The sequence below is a fragment of the Papio anubis genome, chromosome 6, assembly GCF_008728515.1.
Source record: "Papio anubis isolate 15944 chromosome 6, Panubis1.0, whole genome shotgun sequence".
NCBI classification, from domain to species: Eukaryota; Metazoa; Chordata; class Mammalia; order Primates; family Cercopithecidae; genus Papio; species Papio anubis.
The window spans coordinates 78786019-78802150 of NC_044981.1; the positions used below are offsets into that span (position 1 = coordinate 78786019).

The 16132-nt window shown below is 40.6% G+C and overlaps 1 long non-coding RNA gene across 1 annotated transcript; it reads left to right on the forward strand.

The window, feature by feature from the left end:
• Positions 1 to 31: 31 nt before the first annotated feature.
• Positions 32 to 7281, forward strand: LOC116275324. Its single transcript, XR_004184338.1, has 3 exons — positions 32 to 132; positions 5700 to 5822; positions 6687 to 7281. It is a non-coding gene; the product is annotated as an uncharacterized LOC116275324 (long non-coding RNA).
• The last annotated feature ends 8851 nt before the right edge of the window (positions 7282 to 16132 follow it).

Sequence of the window (16132 nt, forward strand, 5' to 3'; positions counted from 1 at the left end):
TTCCATTCCTTGAAATCTGTGAGGCCAAGAACCCCAGGTCAGAGAACAAGAGGCTTGCCACCATCTTGGGAGCTCTAGGAGCAAGGACCCCCCCGGTAACATTTTGACAACCATGAAGGGACCTCCAAAGCGGTGAGTAATATTGGACCACTTTCACTTGCTATTCTGTCCTATCCTTAGAATTGGAGGAAAATACTGGCACCTGTTGGCTGGTTAAAAACAATTAGTGTGGCTGCTGGACTTAAGACTCAGGGGTAAGGTTGTCTGGGAAAGGGCTTTCTAACAACCCCCATCCCTTCTGGGTTGGAAGCGTTGGTCTGCCTGGAATCAGCTTCTGCTTTCAATTTTCCTGGGGAAGCCAAGAGTCGACTAGAGGTGGAAAGCTGTCGTCCTGAACTCTCGGCATTAGTCGGTTGAGATCATGGTGCAGCCAGAAGTCTCTATTCAACAGTCACCCATGCGTGTGCCCCTACCTTTCCTTCTGACCCATACCTCCTGGGTCCCGACCACAACTTTCTTGAAAGTATAGCCCCAAAATTCTTCTTACCTCTGAATCTATGTCCTCATCCCTGCCTCCTAGGTACTAATGGTTCAGACTTTCATTTCCTCTAGCAAGTTGTATTCTCAAAGGGATCTAAGGAAGCTCTATGCTGCATCCTTAGGCCCCTAGGCTATGAACCCAGAGAGTCTTGTCTCTGGTGTCCCTCCCAATTTAGGCATACAGCTCTCAATATCGGCAATTATGTGGGACCCATTCCCCAACACCCTTGCCAGGGCCCCAAGTTTGTAAATGGCTAGGAGAAAAGAGAAAGAGAGAGAGATAGAGGGGAGAGAGAGAGATCAAAGAGGAAGTCAAAGAGAGAAAGAAAGAGAAAGATAGAAGTAGTAAAGAAAAAAACAGTGTGTCCTATTCCTTTAAAAGCCAAGGTAAATTTAAAACCTATAATTGATAATCGAAGGTCTTCTCCATGACCCTATAACACTCCAATACTACCTTGTGGTCAGTGTAAGCAAGGGCTTATCCTGAAAACACTGAGACCACTGACAACCTGCAGACTTCCTATCAAAAATTCTTAACCCAGGAAACCGCGGATGGCCCAAATGCATTCAATCTATAGCAGCAATTGCTTTGCTAACAGAAGAAAGTAGAAAAGTAACTTTTCAAGGAAATCTCATTGTGAGCACACCTCACCAGCTCAGAATTATTCTAAGTCAAAAAAGCAAAAATGTAGCTTACTAACTCAAAAATCTTAAAGAATGGGGTTATTCTGTTAGAAAAAGGTGATTTAACATTAACCACTGAAAATTCCCTTAACCCAGCAGATTTCCTAACAGGGGATTTAAATCTTAATGATCATACAAAGATCCAACTAGACCTAGGAAGAACTCCCTTCAGGACAGGATGATAGATGGTTCCTCCAGGGTGATTGAGGGAAAAATAAAACACACACACAATGGACATTCAGTAATTGATAGGGAAGCTCTTGTGGAAGCTGAGTTAGGAAAATTGCCTAATAATTGGTCTGCTCAAATGCACGAGCTGTTTGCACTCAGTCAAGCCTTAAAGTACTTACAGAATCAAAAAAAACTCACTCTATTGCAATCCTGACTCAAAATGTTACCTACACCCTCTCTGAAACGAATTTGCGCAAGAACTGTTGTTGATAGGAATGCATCTTGATGGGGCAGCTGGGTTGTTATGAAATACTCAGGAACCCAGCCCAGCTCTAGAACTCACCTCTGAGCGCAAAGGCAATGTTGGGCACGCTGGTAAAGGACCACTAGAATCCAGCAGCCCAGACCCCTTTCTTTGTTGTCAAGAAGGGCGGGAAAACAGGTGCAGGACTGCTACATTGCTGAACGTAACTAATCCGATAAGCAGAGGTCCATGGGTGGTTACGCACCCTGGAAAGGAGTAAGCATTCGGACCATAGAGGATGCTCTAGGACTAATGCTCATCGGAAAATGACTAGGGGTGCTGGTATCCCTACGTTTCTTTTTCAGATGGGAAACGTTCCCCCCAAGGCAAAAACACCCCTAAGATTTATTCTGGAGAATTTGGCCCAGTCAGAGCATATGTACCTTTTTTCCTGTCAGACTTGAAGCAAATTGAAATAGATCTAGGTAAATTCTCAGATAACCCTGATGGCTATATTGATGTTTTACAAGGGTTAGGACAATCCTTTGATCTGACATGGACAGATATGTTACTGCTAGATCAGACACTAACTCCAAATGAGAGAAGTGGTGCCATAACTGCAGCTCGAGGGTTTGGCGATCTCTGGTATCTCAGTCAGGTCAATGATAGGATGACAACAGAGGAAAGAGAACAATTCCCCACAGGCCAGCAGGCAGTTCCCAGTGTAGACCCTCACTGGGACGCAGAATCAGAACATGGAGATTGGTGCTGCAGACATTTGCTAACTTGCATGCTAGAAGGACTAAGGAAAACTAGGAAGAAGCCTATAAATTATTCAGTGATGTCCACTATAACACAGGGAAAATAAGAAAATCCTACTGCCTTTCTGGAGAGACTAAGGGAGGCATTGAGGAAGCATATCTCTGTCACCTGACTCTGTGGAAGGCCAACTAATCTTAAACGATAAGTTTATCACTCGGTCAGTTGCAGACATTAGAAAAAAACTTCAAAAGTCTGCCTTAGGCCTGGAGCAAAACTTAGAAACTCCATTGAACTTGGCAACCTCAATTTTTTATAATAGAGATCAGGAGGAGCAGGCAGAATGGGAAAAATGGGATTAAAAAAAAAAAGGCCACCGCTTTAGTCATGGCCCTCAGGCAAGCAGACTTTGGAGGCTCTGGAACAGGGAAAGGCTGGGCAAATCAAATGCCTAATAGGGCTTGCTTCCAGTGCAGTCTACAAGGACACTTTAAAAAATATTGTCCAAGTAGAAATAAGCCGCCCCCTCATCCATGCCCCTTATGTCAAGGGAATCACTGGAAGGCCCACTGCCCCAGGGGACAAAAGTCCTCTGAGTCAGAAGCCACTAACCAGATGATCCAGCAGCAGGACTGAGGGTGCCCGGGGCAAGTTCCAGCCCATACCATCACCTTCACAGAACCCCGGGTATGCTTGACCATTGAGGGCCAGGAGGTTAACTGTTTCCTGGACACTGGTGCAGCCTTCTCAGTCTTACTCTCCTGTCCTGGAAAACTGTCCTCCAGATCTGTCACTATCCGAGGGGTCCTAGGACAGCCAGTCACTAGATACTTCTCCCAGCCACTAAGTTGTGACTGGGGAACTTTACTCTTTTCACATGCTTTTCTAATTATGCCTGAAAGCCCCACTCCCTTGTTAGAGAGAGGCATTCTAGCAAAAGCAGGGACCATTACACACCTGAACACAGGAGAAGGAACACCCGTTTGTGTTCCCTGCTTGAGGAAGGAATTAATCCTGAAGTCTGGGCACCAAAAGGACAATATGGATGAGCAAAGAATGCCCATCTTGTTCAAGTTAAACTAAAGGATTCCACCTCCTTTCCCTACCAAAGGCGGTACCCCCTTAGACCCGAGGCCCAACAAGGACTCCAAAAGATTCTTAAGGACCTAAAAGCCCAAGGCCTAGTAAAACTATGCAATAGCCCCTGCAATACTCCAATTTTAGGAGTACAGAAACCCAGTGGACAGTGGAGGTTAGTGCTACATCTCAGGATTATCAGTAAGGCCATTATCCTTCTATACCCAGCTGTACCTAACCCCTTATACTCTGCTTTCCCAAATGCCAGAGGAAGAAGAGTGATTTACAGTCCTGGACCTTAAGGATGCCTTTTTCTGTTTCCTGGTACATCCTGACTCTCAATTCTTATTTTTCTTTGAAGATCCTTCAAACCCAATGCCTCAACTCACTTGGGCTGTTTTAACCCAAGAGTTCAGGGATAGCCCCCATCTATTTGGCCAGGCTTTAGCCCAAGACTTGAGCCAGCTCTCATACCTGGACACTGTTGTCCTTCAGTACATGGATAATTTACTTCTAGCCACCTGTTCAGGAACCTTGTGCCATCAAGCCACCCAAGTGCTTTTAAACTTCCTCGCCACCTGTGGCTACAAGTTTTCCAAACCAAAGTCTCAGCTCTGCTTACAGCAGGTTAAATACTTAGGGCTAAAATTATCCAAAGGCACTAGGGCCCTCAGTGAGGCTCATATCCAGCCTATACTGGCTTATCCTCATCCCAAAACCCTAAAAGCAACTAAGAGGGTTCATTGGCATAACAGGTTTCTGCCGAATATGGATTACCAGGTACGGCAAAATAACCAGGCCATTATATACACTAATTAAGGAAACTCAGAAAGCCAATATCTATTTAGTAAGATGGACACCTGAAGCAAAAGTGGCTTTCAAGGCCCTAAAGAAGGCCCTAACGTAAGTCCCAGTGTTAAGCTTGACAATGGGGCAAGACTTTTCTTTATATGTCACAGAAAAAACAGGAATAGCTCTAGGAGTCCTTACACAGGTTTCAGGGACCAGCTTGTAACCCGTGGCATATCTGGGTAAGAAAATTCATGTAGTGGCAAAGGGTTGGCCTCATTGTTTACAGGTAGTGGTGGCAGTAGCAGTCTTAGTATCTGAAGCAGTTAAAATAATACAGGGAAGAGATCTTACTGTGTGGACACCTCATGATGTAAACGGCATACTCACTGCTAAAGGAGACTTGTGGCTGTCAGGACAATCATTTGCTTAAATATCAGGCTCTATTAATTGAAGGGCCAGTGCTGCGACTGCACACTTGTGCAACTCTTAACCTAGCCACATTTCTTCCAGACAATGAAGAAAAGATAGAACATAACTGTCAACAGGTGATTGCTCAAATCTACGCCGCTCAAAGGAACTTTCTAGAGGTTGCCTTGACTGATCCCTACCTCAGCTTGTGTACTGATGGAAGTTCCTTTGTAGAAAAAGGACTTCTGAAAAGCGGGGTATACAGTGGTCAGTGATAATGGAATACTTGAAAGTAATCCCCTCACTCCAGGAACTAGCACTCAGCTGGCAGAACCAATAGCCCTCACTCAGGTATTAGAATTAGGAGAAGGAAAAAGGGTAAATATATATACAAACTCTAAGTATGCTTACCTAGTCCTCCATGCCCATGCAGCAATATGGAGAGAAAGGGAATTCCTGACTTCCGAGGGAATACCTGTCAAACATCAGGAAGCCATTAGGAGATTATTATTGGCTGTACAGAAACCTAAAGAGGTGGCAGTCTTACAATGCCAGGGTCATCAGAAAGGAAAGGAAAGGAAAATAGAAGGGAACCGCCAAACGGATATTGAAGCCAAAAGAGTCACAAGGCAGGACCCTCCATTAGAAATGCTTATAGAAGGACCCCTAGTATGGGGTAATCTCCTCCAGGAAACCAAGCCCCAGTACTCAGCAGAAGAAATAGAATGGGAAACCTCAGGAGGACATAGTTTCCTCCCCTCAGGATGGCTAGCCACCAAAGAAGGAAAAATACTTCTGTCTGCAGCTAACCAGTGGAAATTACTTAAAACCCTTCACCAGACCTTTCACTTAAGCATTGATAGCACCCATCAGATGGCCAAATCATTATTTACTGGACCAGGTGTTTTCAAAACTATCAAGCAGATAGTCAGGGAGTCAGGGCCTGGGAAGTGTGCCAAAGAAATAATCCCCTGCACTGCAGGCCACACATTTCAATTCCTGTATCTTTAACCTTCTTGTTAAGTTTGTCTCTTCCAGAATTGAAGCTGTACAACTACAAATCGTTCTTCAAGTGGAGCCCCAGATGCAGTCCATGACTAAGATCTATCGCAGACAACTGGACCAGCCTGCTATCCTATGCTCTGATGTAAATGACATTGAACGCACCCCTCCCGAGGAAATCTCAACTGCATGACCCCTACTACACCCCAATTCAGCAGGAAGCAGCTAGAGCGGTCATTGGCCAACCTCCCCAATAGCACTTGGGTCTTCCTGTTGAGAGGGGGTGCTGAGAGACAGGACTAGCTGGATTTCCTAGGCCGACTAAGAATCCCTAAGCCTAGCTGGGAAGGTGACCACATCCACCTTTAAACACAGGGCTTGCAACTTCGCTCACACATAACCAATCAGGTAGTAAAGAGAGCTCACTAAAATGCTGAATAGGCAAAAACAGATAGTAAAGAAATAGCCAATCATCTATCGCCTGAGAGCACGGGGGGAAGGACAATGATTGGGATATAAACCCAGGCATTCGAGCCGGCACCGGCTACCCCCTTCAGGTCCCCTCCCTTTGTATGGGAGCTCTGTTTTCACTCTATTAAATCTTGCAACTGCAAAATAATAATAATAATAAGCACAGTTAATTATGTCTACGATATAAAGTATGATAAATGTGGAGATAATAAGCATGATATAACTGAATTCTTTGAAGCTTTAATGAGAATATGCAGTTCTTTTGATCTTGCATAAAATCTTTTAACAAGAGTAAAGCACACTACTCTTGTGCTTAATAAATATTTGGTCTAGCAAATATTTATTAAGCACCTAGTATGGGCTAGGCACTATGGTAGATGCTGGGGAGAGGCAGTGATGAGCATGGTGGTCTGAGAATTTTGTTGGCTGAGCTTACAGGGTATTGCTTCCTCTAGGAATCCCTCTGGCTTGGGTTTGGGTGTCTCCTCTTGGTGATCACACAATAAGATGAGCATACCTTTATTGTGTTTTCCTCTAGGTTGCACTTATATCCAGGTTGCTTATATCTTTCCTACTTAATTGTGAGTTCTTTGAGAGTAAGACCTACATTTCATTCATCTTCGAATCCCTGGTTCTTGGGGCATAGTAGGAGTTCAAGACGTGTGTTGCCCTGTACTTGAAGAGACATGGAGGGTGTGTACATGCCCTAGGACATTCTCTAACTTCCATCTTAAGCAGTAAGGTGCCTACTGACTAACTCTCTTAGGTGACAAGCAAAATCAGTGAATGTCATTGATATGAAATCTGATATGATGAAAAAAGAAATGTGTTTATCAAGACCATGCCCACGCTTTTAAAGGAAAATTAGTCATTGTTTTAACAACCAGAAATGATTCTTCATCTCAGATGTCTCCCTCTTTCCTCAACTGAGCCTATGCAACAGCTTTACCTGCCATGTTCCAGCTCATTCTTGCCCTGAGATTAGCAACAGAGAGCTGGGAAGCAGGGAGGGGAGGATGATGTTATTAAGGTGATGACCCCTGCTTTTGCCTGCTTTACTCTCAAGTTTTAGAAAAAGACACAGTTTAGGTTTTAAGCTAAGGTTTACCAGAAAAAAAAAAAAAAAAAAAAAAGAACCAAATTCCGATGTCGGATCTCCAGGGAAATAAAAGGATAAATATTCAAATTCACCTGAACTTCTCAAGGTCAATGTGTTCTATGTACAAATTGTATTAAGACAATTATATCACGTAAGCATTTCTCTCTGAATAAGAACTAATTCTCTGCCCACACCCAGCAAAATGTTATTTTTTGTTCTAAACTTCTCTCAAAGGCAAATGCTTTCCCACACTTAGAAATGCATTCTTGGTCCTCTGAGTATTAGTTGTATGCCAAGATTCAAAGTTTAAATTCTAAACACTTTTGTTTAGTTTTTAAAGCATACACTATGGCAGAAAATTATGCTTTTTTAAAGGTTTGACTCAAATAATCACTATTTCTAGGGATTATTGAGAAAAATACTTTTAAATTAAGAAATAGAAGAAGAAATTTCACCAGAAAATCTCATTTTGTTGAGACTATAACAAATATGAGGATATTGAATCAAAGGCCTGCGTCCTTCTAGACCATTATTTTGCTACCATAATACATTAATATACTTATAAATATATTATTATTGCCCAGGTTGAGTTGGATTTAAATTAACAGCCCTGCATCAGCCTTTGAGGAAGTCTTTAATATAATGACACACAGCTCTTTCATTGTCTTTACTCTTTAACATTTACCAACTTTTTAGATGAAAATATAGATGGTATACTTATATTGTGATATGTATTTCTTATAACTTTCTTCCTAATTATAAAATTAATGCTTAATACAGATGATTGAGGAAACATGGGATGATGGTGGTGGGTAATCATCCACAGTAGTGTGGCTTTTCTTTTTCATTAACAAATTGTACTTCTTGAATAATTTATCAAGGCTCTGAAATATTTTTATATTTGTCAGAATGCCCATTTCATAGACCTAGCAACCATTAGCTAAATTTGTGAATGACCTGGAGGTGAAAGGAATAGCTAGTATGGTAGAGGAAAGAATTAGGATTCAAAACCCTCCATAGGCTGAAAGAATTGGTTGAAACACAAGATAAACTGTAGCAAGAGCAAATGTAGTCTAGGCACAGTGGCTCATGCCTATAATCCCAGCACTTTGGGAGGCCAAGGGGGCAGATCACCTGAGGTCAGGAGTTTGAGACTAGCCTGGCCAACATGGTGAAACCCTATCTCTACTAAAAATTAAAAAAAATCAGCTGGGTGTGGTGGCATGTGCCTATAATCCCAGCCACTTGGCTGACTGAGGCAGGGGAATTATTTGAACCCAGGAAGCGGAGGTTCCAGTGAACAGAGATTGTGCCACCTCACTCCACCCTGAGCAACAAAGCAAGACTCCCTCTCAAAAAAAAAAAAAAAAAAAAAAAAGTAATGTAAAGTCCTGGTATAGAAACAACTGTCCCTGCATAGGAAGAAGGCAATGCATCAAAATAGGAGTTCCTGTGGAAAAGGCTGGGTATTTCTAGTTGATGAAAATTTCGCCAGAATTGGGTTTTGGTTTATAATTGGGCTACCAAAAAAGACAGTGTAAGCTGAGGTATCATCAGTGAAGTACAGAATCCAGATGGAAGGGAAGAGGTGTTCTTACCATGTCCACATGGTTCAAGCTACACCTGGAGTATTGTTTTCAATTTAAGGACACATTTAAAGATGGCGTTAATAAAACATGAGCCTTCCCAGCTGAAAATTTTTGTTGAAATCATGTTATATAAGAAAGAGTTGAAGTGACTGAATATTCAGCTTGAAGAGAAAGAACTAAAGATAAACATGTTAGCTGCCTTCCACAATTGGAAAGAATTTTTCTGAGCTGCCCGGAAACCATATCTAGAAACAAGGAGTAGAAGAATTGTCATTCAGATTTCAGCTTAAGTGACACTGCCTCAGCAGTATCTTGCCTTGAAGTAGCCACCAAGTAATTAGTACATAACTGATTTAGCCTTTTGTATATTAGGTATCATTATCTATTCACTAATTTTTTTCTATGAACTTAATTCATTAATTTATTGTCTGTTGGTCTGTTTCTTCTCACTAGAACATCATTTCCCTGATAGTAAGTTTCCCTCTGTCTTGTTCACAGTTATATACAGTACCTTGAACAGTACTACTATAAATTTATTGAATGAACTCATTTATGGGAAAGCAGATTTTGGCTTAATAGAGAAAGAATTTTCTTTCTGTGGGAAAGGGGGAAGAGCTTTCAACCACTGAAGATGTTTTACATTAACTAGTTTTATCTTCATACCATTTGTCATCAGCCAGTTTTTGAGCACTTATATGCTACACATAGGCATGGAAGACATGGCTCAGAGACAGTAACTTTGCCCTAGCTCATGTTGTTAGAACTGAAAATTGTAATCCATCTTGTCTGTTTCCAAAACCACTGGGCTTTCCACTATACCATAAATGGAATAGGGGTTTATGATGATGAATTTTCCCATCACTGGTGGACTTTAGGCAAAGACTAGATGATCATCCATTGGGATACTAAATTATGCTAACTAATGGATTCTTGAGTTGAGTGGGATGGTGGACTAGATCCAACTCTAAGATTCTGTCGTTCTGTGATAGAAGCTGTCCATTCACGATAGAAAGAAATTCTATGACAGGATTTCTTTATGTTGGAAATAACAAAGAAGAAAGGAAACCTTTTTTGAAACTGTTGCTTGGAACCCAAGAATGTGAACTTACACAATTGCCAAAATGTTATCCCTTAATCCTAGCTGGATGGTGAACTTGCATTTCAAATACAATAGCTCCTATAGTCCACAAATAAAAAATGAAAACCAAAACTTTTAAACTATAAAATGGAAAGTTTTCAATGAAGTAAGCAAATTGTACAATAGTTTCATAATTGTTCTGGGTGTCCAAGCAAAGCTCACATAATGAAGTCTTCTTTTTTTTGAGATGGAGTCTCACTCTGTCACCCAAGCTGGAGTGCAGCGGCACAATCTCGGCTCACTGCAAGCTCCGCCTCCCGGGTTCAAGCAATTCTCCTGCCTCAGTCTCCCAAGTAGCTGGGACTACAGGTGCCCGCCACCACGCCTGGCTAATTTTTTGTATTTTTAGTAGAGACGAGGTTTCACCATGTTAGCCAGGATGATCTCGATTTCCTGACTTTGTGATCCGCCCATCTTGGCCTCCCAAAGTGCTGGGATTACAGGCCTGAGCCAAAGCGCCCGGCCACATAATGAACTCTTAAAGGAACGAAAGAATAAAAAATAGATGCAGATACTGGCAATGTCACAAGAGTCATTCTTCAAAAGGAATTAGTCTACCTATTACAGTTTTAGTGTTTATAGGATTAGCTGATACAAATCACTTGAAAATGAAACTGTGTTGTATTCAAGCTATTTATTACATTACAGCTTGAATATATTCAAAATTATGGCAGTGGTTTGGGTCGTTTTGCTTTGTTTTGTTTTTGAGACATGGTCTCACTCTGTCACCCAGGTTGGAGTACAGTGGTGCCATCTCGGCTAACTGCAACCTCCACCTCCTGTGCTGCAGCCATCCTCTCACCTTAGCCTCCCCAGTAGCTGGGACTACAGGTGTGCACCACCATACCCAGCAAATTTTTGTATTTTTGTAGAGATGGAATTCCCCCATGTTACCCAGGCTGGTCCTGAACTCCTGAGCTCAAACAATCCACCTACCTCTGCCTTCCAAAGAGCTGGGATTACAGGCGTGGGCCATGATGTCTGGCCCATTCTTTTTAATCACATACTGAATTTTTTTGGTGAGGGGCCAGTGTAAATCAACACAATTCCTTAATTAGAAATGCTCACCGCAGGTGTCTGAAAGTCTTTACATTTGGACTTGTGAACAAAAAATACTTTGCAAAAAGAGTGTTTTATGATACATAGGTAAAATAATAAACCATGGCTTCTAGATGATCATAACGGACTAACTTTGTGAGAGAGCATTTCCAAACTTTTAAGCAAGTTTCAACTTCCCAATTTTGCTAATTATTTTTGGGTTAGCTTTTCTCCCCGCTAGACAATGCCTCACTCTGCCACCCAAGCTGGAGTGCTGTGGTGATATCAGCTTACTGCTATCTTAACCTCCTGGGCTCAAGCGATCCTCCCATCCCAGCCTCACAAGTAGCTGGGACTACAGGTGCACCACGCCAGGCTAATTTTTTTTTTTTTTTTTTTGGTAGAGCCAAGGTCTCACTATGTTGCCCAGGCTAGTCTCCATCTCCTAGGCTCAAACAGTCCTCCCGCCTCTGCCTTCCAAAGTGCTAGGATTACAAGTGCCAGCCACCATGCCTGGCCTGGTTTAGCTCTTTAATGCTTATAAATAAAAATATTCCTACATAATACTCTTAAAAGTCTGTAAGTTTGTCAGCTATTCATATGAAATTAATATGCTTTTTGATTTACATAAAAATTAAGAGTAAAAGTAACATACTGTCTGTAGAATGTTAAAAATTAGCATGTTTAATCAATCATTACAACATGAAAGTGACTTGTGGTAGCCAAAGGAATCATAAAATCACTGAAAGTGAAAAAGTCAAGTGAATTCAGGGCAAGGTAGATGATTACTAAAAATGTATTTACAAAACTGGATGAAAAGAGTCTTTTCTGGATGCTCATCTAGCATACAGAAATTGCCTGGCAAACGTCAGTTTTCTTCTTTACTATTTATTATATATTCAATAGTTGGCAAAAGGAAACATAGCTATGTAGTTTTGTCTTATTTTATACTATATGTCTATGTACTACTTTTTTTTTTTTTTTTTAACCAGACTTAAAAGAGATGGCTCTTTGGGTAGAGGGGATGGTACAAGAAGAATCACAAACTTTCATTAAAATCCCTGATAATAATTGGATGTATTTATACATTTCTGGTGACTTATAATTTTCAGAGAGCTTTCATGTTAATTCTTTTAATCCTCCCAACATGTTCCTTAAAAGTATGAGTTGAAATTTTGTAAAATAAGTATCTTAAATGGATTATTGGAATTTGCTTTAATGGTCTTTGTTAGTAAATTACAATCTTATCACGTCTTCATTATGTAAACCTGAACAATTTTAAATCAATTTGCTTAATTTTGCTTTAACAACAATGACAAAAACAAAACAAAACAAACAAAACCTTTCTAGCTATTATATAATGGGTCCTATCTCCTTGGCATAAGATTTAGAATAAAAAGTCAGTATGTAATGCCTCCCTATTATAGGCCAATTATGAAATAAACTACTAAAATCTATTTGTTCTTTTGTGTCAGCGTGGTGGGATCCAAGACCAGGAGTTCCATTATTCTGCCTTTGGTTGAAAGCAGCACCCCAAACTCCTTATCAGAGAGTAAGTATAATTCATTCAAAATGATTCTTTCATATAAACATCCTCATTATGTTATAAAAATTTAAGCATCTCTTGGAGCAACTTATCACTATGCAATTCCCAGGAGAAAATTAAAACTTTTGAAAACAACTGAAAATACATGATGGTGATCAACAGTGGAGAAAAAGCCAAGTCAGACATAGGAGAGAATATAGTGTCTGGGAGAAAGCAGCCCACAGTTGTATGCCCACAGCTGAAACATGTGGAATTCCTGATGGCTGGAGCTACAGTAGCTTATTCTCAGACTAAGGTCAATTGTAGTATGCCAACATCCTCATATTCTGCTGAAACACATTTGCCAAAATTGTTCTTTCCTTCATTATATATGCTACTTTTCCTTTTCTCCTCTGGATAGCCCACATTTTTAAATACGTAATTCACTGTCAGAAGAAGATATAATTTCTTTTAAACACATGTAATATATGAAATCATGCCTTTACATCACAAGAATCTTTAGATGTTCTGACTTAGTCTTTATAAAGGTGTTTATTTTAACTCCTCTAAGGAAAAGAATGCATCAATAACATCATGCAATAATAGATTATTATTAAATGTATTGAGAGTAACCCAAATGTTTATGATTTCTGGTTTTACAATTTGGCATTTTTATATGAGTAAGTATAAAGAAAGTGCTTATTTCCAAGATTAAATAAATTCCTGTAGATTACAAAACAGCCAGAACATCTGTGCTTTGTAACCATAAGGAATATTAACACTTCTGCCCCTGCAACAGCCACACCAGCAATTATTTGTTATGTTCTTGACTTTGAACACTCTGACACAATTCATTTTGTGTACCCTGAAGGACACTGAAAACTAAACTAAGATCATTGGTACCTCTTTTGTACTAGGCATTTTGCTAGGCACTTTCATATACATTATCTAACTTAATTCTCACTGCCACCATCCAAAGTGAGTACAAGTGTTCCTAATCACCAGTGATAATTTCTCTTTGGAGAATGATCCAGATTATAGACATTACATTTAATAGCAGCAGTTTTTCTGCAGATCAAATGATGATGAGGTAATTTGAGGCTACCTTGTCCAGTGTGGCAGCCACCAGTCACATGGCTATTTAAATTTCAATCAATAAAAATGAAAAATTCAGTTCCACAGTCTCACTTGCCACATTGCTAGTGAGCAGCTCTTGCCAGCTTTACAACCCAGGAATGTCTTGTCTCAAGGACCTGAGAGCAATTTCTTTGAAATATAATTATCAAAGGATATAGTACTCGTATCTCCTAGTTCCTATGGGAGAGTAGGAGCCTAACTTCAGTGGGCATCTGCTTCAAGTTGCAAAACTATCTTCTAACATAAACATACGAGAAAACTTGGATAGTTTTACTTTGGATAAAGCCAATTAGCAAACACAGATGGCCTATGGCTTTCCTCTAATGTCCTCCAGTACTGTCCACCAGTTCAACCCAGCCCTTAAAAATCCCTACCCCCTCTGCCTCAGTGGAGTCAAGTTCAGAGTTAGTTCTGGCCTCTCATCCCTACTGCAATAGCCTTGAATAAAGTAATGTCATCCTGGCCTATTTTACTTTGGCTGGTACAATTGTTTTTTGTTTATTTGTTTGTTTTTTGAGACAGAGTGTCGCTCTGTCGCCCAGGCTGGAGTGCAGTGATGCAATCTCGGCTCAGTGCAAGCTCCGCCTCCCAGGTTCATGTCATTCTTGTGTCTCAGCCTCCTGAGTAGCTGGGACTACAGGCACCCGCCACCGCACCCGGCTAATTTTTTGTATTTTTGGTAGAGACGAGGTTTCACCATGTTAGCCAGGATGGTCTCCATTTCCTGACCTTGTGATCTGCCCGCCTTGGCCTCCCAAAGTGCTGGGATTACAGGCGTGAGCCACCACGCCCAGCCGCCTGGTACAATTTTTGCTTTAACACCAGTTTTCAGAAAATGAAAGTAGTAATTCAAAGTAGTGTAAGCCAAGTGCAGTGAACCATGCTGGAGTGCAGTAGTCCCAGCTATTTGGGAGGATGAGGCAGGAGGAACACTTGAGCCAAGGAGATCAAATGTAACCTGGGTAACATAGTTAAACCCTATCTCAAAAAAAAAGTGTAAGTCTTAGTTCATACTGAAAATAGCTTTAATGTTTTCTTAAGCTGAATGATCTACATAAGTAATCATATACAGGTAATAATATGGCAAAGTGAAATGATTTGATTACAGAAATAAATCCTATTCCAGGATTTAAGGAGGTAGAGTTGCAATTACATAAGCTATACCTGACACCACTTCAGCATCACACATATTTATCACCCGGTTTAGCTGTTCTACTGTGAATACGTGATGGAAAAGGTAGCCAAGTTTTTTGGTCTAGTAATACTTTCTTCTGGAACATGGCCTTCCTCTAGCTGAACATAGCAGAAGACCCCAGCTAGGTTCACTGATGGGTCTTTCTATAATAGCAATCTATTTCCATTATGATCTCAGGCCCGGCCAAGGCCACACACATTTCAAATCTATACTCTCAGGTCTTCCTAGAATTTATATTCTCTGCAAATTCAAGGAATTAATCATCGTGTCTTTTAGCTTTTTCTCAGAGTTTTCCCAAAGTTAAATCACTGTTAATAAAACATACATTCTTCACAGAATAAATTCAATAGTTTGTAGAGAAACAGCTCTTCAGGGTGATTTTCTTTTCTTTCTTAGTGGCATCCCAGGGGATTTACTTCCATCATCATCCGAGCACCAAAGAGGATTAAAAATGTTGGCTACCATTTAGCCCTATTTCCTGGTTGAACTACTTTTTTTTTTTTTTCTTTAACCAGACTTAAAGAGATGGCTCTTTGGGGAGAGGGGATGGTACAAGAAGAATCACAAACTTTCATTAAAATCCCTGATAATAATTGGATGTATTTATACATTTCTGGTGATTTATAATTTTCAGAAAGCTTTCATGTTAATTCTTTTAATCCTCCCAACAATCCTATGGCGTTGGTGTTCATATATGCCCTATTTTACCAAAACAAAACAAAACAAAACAAAACAAAACAAAAAACTAGGAAACTTAAAGACACGGAGTAGCAATCCAAGCTTACAGAAGAATTGTCTGCCTCCACTGTCCCCACTTCTCACGCTATTCCGATTTCCAGTTCCAATCCATGGAAACTTGTGCTTGGGCTCCTACCACTTGACTAAAACTACTCTCAACAAGGTCTCCAGTAACCTCTATGTGGAACCCTTTCAGTCCTTATCTACCCAGACTATCATCAGCACTTGATTCTGTGGGTCACACACCTGCTTGATTTCTGGAACACTACACTCATTTATTTTTTCTCTTGCTTAACCTGTTTCTCTTTTAAGGACTCCACTTCCTCTATCTCAGAGCTTCCCAACAAACAGGAAGCAAAGAGATACTGTTTCACCCATGTGGGACCTGGAAGTACAGAACCTCCTTGCTGATTGCTATCATTAGAAGCATTTTTATTTCATGCTCCTGTGATGGTCATCCAAGAAAAGTGGATCTGAAAGTGTGCCTCCCTCCTTCCCAGCATCACATGGCACTCACTGCTCTAT